Genomic DNA, 6415 nt, shown 5'->3' with positions numbered 1-6415 from the left:
TTATGTGACCATGTAACGTCACGGACCCTGATCACGCGAGACCCCTTGGCCCGGAACTTGCTAGGCGGAGATGTCCGGGCCCACCGGGTATCCTAGCTACGAGAGACGCCTTGATCCAGAAATGGCTAGGCGGAAGTGTTCGCCTGGTTAATGCGACCGTGTTGTAAACCCTTCACTAAGATTTCTCCTTTTGGGAATAGGCCTAGTTACTGAAACCAGTCAGTTCAGAGTCCAGAAACCAGGAAGTGTGAAAGTACAGAGTCACAAGATAGTCACGAGGTAATGCCTGCCAGACTATGGAATGTCCTCTCCCTGGTTTCCAGGGTAACTAACCACAGAAATGCCCCCACATGAGGGCAGCCAATGAGAAATGGTGGTGGGCAACCACTCCCTTAGAAGTAATTTCTAGAAGTCCCTAGAAGCGAGCCAATCAGAATTGTATCCATACTAGCAGCCCTAAATGATGTAACCTTGTGACTTTTCCCTTTAAAAACTGAGCTTGCAGACAGGTGGGCACTTCCTCCAGCCTCCACTGCATTGGATGTATTGGATGAAGTTCATGCCTAGGCTTGTATTGCTTTTGGATATCCAGAATTAAACCTTTCTTTTGCATTCCAGCATGCTCGTCTTTGGTGGTCTCTCTGGGGATCACGATCTGGGCACAACACCATCAGAATCTAATTCAGAAGGTTTGGAGTCTTAAATTCTACATTCCTAACAAGTTCCCAGGAGATGCCAATGTGGGTGATACTCAGACAACACATACTTGATGTAAAAAGAATCCAAGCAGCCTCTTTGGAGTCAGATCAAAATTGTGAATTCTCTGATCTGGAAAATTAAAAACTGAAGAGCAACCAAAATGCAACCAGCCATGGCTGCTTAACTAGGCAGAGTTGAAGAGTAGGAATCTACATCAGTGTTGGGCAAAATTAAAGTACTGGTTGAAATTGAAATGGGGCACAGGAGAAAGAACAGAATGCATACAAAGAAGCCTAGTTGATGGCTTGAGATACAGTAACAAGAGATTAAAAATGTATAGGAAAAGCAAAGAGTAGAAAAAAGAACAAAGCCAAAATCAACAAAAATATGTCATTTCTGGTCCACACTTCATTGGGTAAATATACTACAAATGCCTACTTTTGTTCACAGGAAATATATGGTTATTCATTTTTTGATGAAGAGTGAAGAACTTAAAATAAGAGATGGCTGGATTTGTAAGAAAATATGTGACTAGGGCCTACAGCCCCAGCAGCTTTCCCAGAGGCCAGAGTGATCCTAGGGACCCCAAGGAAGACACCACTCACTGCCCACTAAATCCCTTTAAGCCTGTCCAACAACCCCAGATAGCATCCCAACCCCTGGTCCCCATATCCCAGCCTAATACTTTGGAGGAAGTCTTTGGCTTTACCAGAGGCAGGGCAGGATTTAGGATCCTCAAGTAAGACACTGCCCACTGCCAGGTAACAGTCCTAAAACTTGCTCAATAACCTTTGAGTGCACCCTCTACCCTGAGCTCTATATTAGGGTCCACAGCCCCAGTAGCTTAACAGGAGGCCAGGCTAGTCCTAAGAATAAGACACCACTCACCACCCACAAAACATCTTTAGGCCTGTCCAACAACCCCAGACTGCATACACACACACACACACACACACACACACACACACACACACACACACACACATTCTTCAGCCTGCATGACTTTGGGATAGGCCTAACTGGGGTGATGGAGGAGCTCTGCAGCTGCTAAGGCACGGATACAAGGTTCCCAGCCCTGACTGGTAAGGTCTAGCTTCTTTGACAGATAGGCTACAGGTGCAAAGGGGGGTCCCAGCTGATGCCCTAGAGTTCCCAGGGCAAATCCTTCTTTCTCTGCTACATAAAGGGAGAAGGGACGGGTTAAGTCTGGGAGATGGAGCGCTGGAGCCTGAAGAAGAGCCTGCTGAAGCCTTTGAAAAGGTTTAGTGACAGGATGAAGAAGGGGCTCATGTGGCAAGCCCTGAGCTGCCTCATATAAGGGGCGAGCAAGGAGAGAGAAAGACTGAACCCAAGACTGTAGAAAGCCAGCTATTCCTAGGAAAGACAGGATCTCCTGTTTAGTGGAAGGGACTGTGAGGGACTGGATTAGACGTTTTCTGTCTACAGTAATAGCCTTGTGAGTTAGAGTAATGGATAGACCTAAATAGGTGACCTGGGGAGTTAACAGCTGAACTTTAGAAGGAGATACCCTGTAACCCCGTCTGGATAAGAAATTTAGGAGAGCAGAGCTGTTAGTCTGGCTAACCTGTAAAGATGGGCTACAGAGTAAAATATCATCTACATACTGTATTAGCTTAGAACCAGGGAGAGATAGAGAAAGCAGGTCAGAGGCCAGAGCCTGACCAAATAGGTGTAGACCGTCTCTGAATCCCTGTGGCAGAACAGTCCAGGTCAGCTGTGTGGACCGGTGAGTGTCAGGGTCAGTCCAGGTGAAAGTAAAGATATTTTGAGACTGAGGACTGAGAGGAATAGAAAAGAAGGCATCTTTGAGATCTAGAACTGAGAAGTGAGAGGTTCCTGAAGGGAGAGTGTAAGGGTTAGGCACTACAGGATGGAGAGGGACCACTGCAGAGTTAATGAGCCGGAGGTCTTGAACCAGGCGGTAGGTTCCATTAGACTTTTTAACTGCAAGTATGTGGGTGTTAAAAGGTGAAGAGGTTAGGAGGAGCAGCTTTTTCCTGAGGAGGTCAGAAATGATGGGCTTAAGTCCTCTCAGGCTCTGGAGTGAGAGAGGGTACTGAGTTTGGGTGATATACCTGGCAGGATCTTGTAGCTGGATAACAACAGGCTGATGGTGTCTAGCAATAGAAGGATTTTGGGTATCCCAGACTTTTGGGTCTGCCTGAGAAGCTGGTAAGGGAAAAGAATTGTTAGAGTCAGAAGAGTTAGGAGGAGGAGTAGAGGGGCTGCTGGCGAGTCTGGGATGAGGCGAATGTGTGGAGCGAAAGAAATGGTTGCTCCTACCTTAGCTAGGTGATCCCACCCCATTAAAGGTACAGGGCAGCTTGGCACCACTAAGAATGTGTGTGTGAGAGGGATGCCTCTGAAAATACAATTAAGTGGCGGTGTCTGCTGAGGTAGATAAGGCTGTCCCCAACCCCAACAATAGGAAGACGAGCAGGAGCGGTGGGCCCCCAAAACTCTCTCAGGACAGAGTAGTAGCTCCGCTGTCCAAAAGGAACGAGATGGGGTGCCCATTTACTTTAATTATTACCCTTGGTTCCCTGTGTGAGATGAGAGTGGCCAGGGTGGAAACCAGGCAGTGTCAGTCCTCGATGTATGCCAAGCCTACAAAGTCAGCTGGAGAGTCGTGGTCGTCTTTGTCTGGCGTTCCTATGTCGCTTGGGACATTAGGACATTCAGCTGACCGGTGACCCTTTTGGTAGCATTTTGGACAAGGCTTTGCTGGTGCCCTTCGTGAGCCGGTGGTGCATGCCCGTGCCCAGTGGCCTTTGTGATACCTCAGTAAAACCCCCCACTCTATCCCCTACAGACAAAGAGAAGCTTAAACCAGAATTCGTAAGTGTAGATAAGAACTTAGACCCCTTTTCCCAGGTGGCTGTATCTGCTACAGGGGCTTTGGAAAACACAGTCAGGATATTTGACCAAAAGACTAAAAAGGGAGGCAGGTTAAAATAAATTATATGGTCTGTGCCTTTAAGAACTAGCCTCACAAAGAAAGGGGAGTGCTCCTTCCAACCTCCCTGCTGTGAGTGAGAGATTTAAAAGAGCCTCCCTGGAGGCTTGTATACTTAGAGAACACCTTACTTTTGCATTCTGTACCTAAAGTCTCCAGTGGCAGCTTTGGGGACTGTGATCTAGGCACAACAAGACCCTCACTCTATTGTCTCAAAAAGGGGGCCTTAGACAAAGATATCTCAATATAGATAGACCCAGGCCAGTTTCAAGTCCCCAGAAATGATGGCGCCAGCCCCAGGAACAAAAGAACAGAGTCAGGATGTCTGATGGTAACCAATTAACCAAGAAATGCCCCTCTCCAGAGATAACATGACCAGACCCCGGAGAGGAGTTGTAAAACTCCTGACAGGGCAAACAGACAAGCTAGAATAAGATAAAGTCCAGGCCCGGGAAAAACTGGACCAATCAAGGATGGACCCGTACTAACCCCCTCCCCTCTAAGAAGTTTTATGGGTTTTGCCTATAAAAGCTAACTTCCCCAAGAAAGAGGTACTCCTCCCGACCTCACTGTATTGGGTGTAGGAATGAGTCCCTGTCTAGACTTGTATCTGCAGAATAAACCTTGCTGTTGCATTCTGGACATCCAAGGTCTTCGGTGGTCTCTTTGGGGGGGTCACAATCTGGGCATAACAGCCTTCTCTTCCGCACTTGAAACAGGGACCAGACGGCTTTCGGGGAGCGGGTCGGACGGTGCTTGCCAGCATCTGGCAGCTCCTTTTATGGGCTTTTTCATCTCTCCCATGGTACACCTTAAAGGCTATCGCCAGCATATCTGCCTGTGGAGTCAGAGGGCCCTTCTCCAAACGTTTAAGTTTATCTCTAATGTCAGGGAAGCTCTGAGAGACAAAGTGGGTCATTAGCAGCTGCCTGCCCTCAGGGCTCTCCGGGTCTAAGCTGGTGAACTGAAGTAGAGCCTTGGTGAGCCGCTCTAAGAAGTGAGACGGATTTTCGTCCTTATCCTGAATTACCATTTTTAGTTTTTCATAGTTTACTGGTTTTAGGGCAGCCTTACAGAGGCCTGTCAGGAGACAGGTAATAAACCTATCTCTGGCTAGACAGCCACTCTGGGTGTTGTAGTCCCAGTATGGCTCCCGGTCTGGAACCGCCTCAGCTCCTGGGGGGTGTGAAAGGTTAGTTTGATGAATTTCGTCTGCATGAGTCCTAGCCTGCTCCCATACCCACCTGCGCTCCTCCGGGAGTAAATTATTAGAAAGTATCATGTATATATCATGAAAGGTGAGACTATAAGATTGAGTTATATATTGAAATTGTTTAATAAAGGAAGCAGAATTAGACATATAAGAACCCAGCTTACTTTCTATCTGAGAGAGTTCAGCTAGAGAGAATGGAACATGAACTTTAACCAGTCCATCCACACCTGCCACCTCTCACAAATGGAGAACAGTGGAAGGGTCTGGATGGCAGGAACCAGCCGATTTAGCAGCTCGAGAGCAGGTGGTAGGGGGAGTGAAGTTTGGAGCCAGGGCAGGGCCTTTGGAAGCAGCCACTGCCGAGGAAGAAACAGCTTTAGAAGAGGAAGAGTCCGGAGGGCCTTTGGAAGCAGCTGCTGCCTGAGGAAGAAACAGTTTTAGAAGAGGAAGAGTCCGGAGGGGGAGTGGAAGGAACGGTTGTTCTAGGAGTTGGAGCCGGAGGTCGAATAGGTGGAGGTTCATTAGCAGGGTCTAAAGTTAGAGATTCCAGAGTCAGAGAATCCTCCAGTTTAGGCATAGCTAACAGCATAAGAGCAGGAGAAAAAGAATCTAGAAGAGATGGTTTAGCACTGAGAAAGAAAAACGCTATCACATAGGGCAACTCTTTCCATTTGCCTGAACGCTGACAGTAATTGGATAGCTCCTGCAAAATATCGGGATCCAAGGAGCCGCTCAGCGGCCATTTTTTGTTAGTTATTTTCTAAAGCATACTTTGGCCACTTTTTTGAACATAGATGAGTTAGCTTAGAAATCTTTATGTAAGGCATTAAACTGAGAGGTTTTAAGGCTTCAACAAGACAGCCTAATGGAGAGGAAGGACTAACAGGGTTGGAAGCCTTGTTTCCCATGTCTGCAGTGGAGAGGCAGAAAAATAATAAAAAATAAAAAAATAAAAAAAAAATAAACGTGATCCGGAGCCAAGGCCCCAGGCATCCCCAAGGCCAAGGACGGATGCCGGGCACAGGCTGCTTCTTGACTCGTCAGCCACAGAAGCAGGGTCCCCCTCCACGGTGAGGAAAAGGATTCCCCGGGAATCCAGACAGCATCTGCCGCTTCCTCAAGCTGGGGACGTGTCGGCCTCATGTGGCTCCCAGGACGCACCAACGGCTGCAGACGTGGGAGATGGCTAGAAATCTTAGGCCTGCGATAGGGGCTGACCGTAGCCAATAAAGATCGTGGTCGGGGGTTCCCTGGGCTCAAGAATACTTGTGAGGCGCTGGAAGATCAACGGTCGTTCTCACAGATTCAGGAAACCGTTTACGCTGGCCGAAAAATGGGGGGACTCACCAATCGAAGAAAGCGGTGTTGGATGCAATTTGGATGCGGTTCAGGTGAATGGAAAGCGGTCTGTCGCATACGGAGCAGAGTCCCCGGTTCACAGGTTTCCAGGCGCCCGGAAGCGCCCGCTCGGTTTTGGCACCAAAATGTTAGTTATTTAGCCATGTTGTGTTCTTACCCTGCAAGGA

Source organism: Peromyscus leucopus, chromosome X (assembly GCF_004664715.2).
Source record: "Peromyscus leucopus breed LL Stock chromosome X, UCI_PerLeu_2.1, whole genome shotgun sequence".
Lineage (NCBI taxonomy): Eukaryota > Metazoa > Chordata > Mammalia > Rodentia > Cricetidae > Peromyscus > Peromyscus leucopus.
This window is presented reverse-complemented; position numbering follows the sequence as displayed.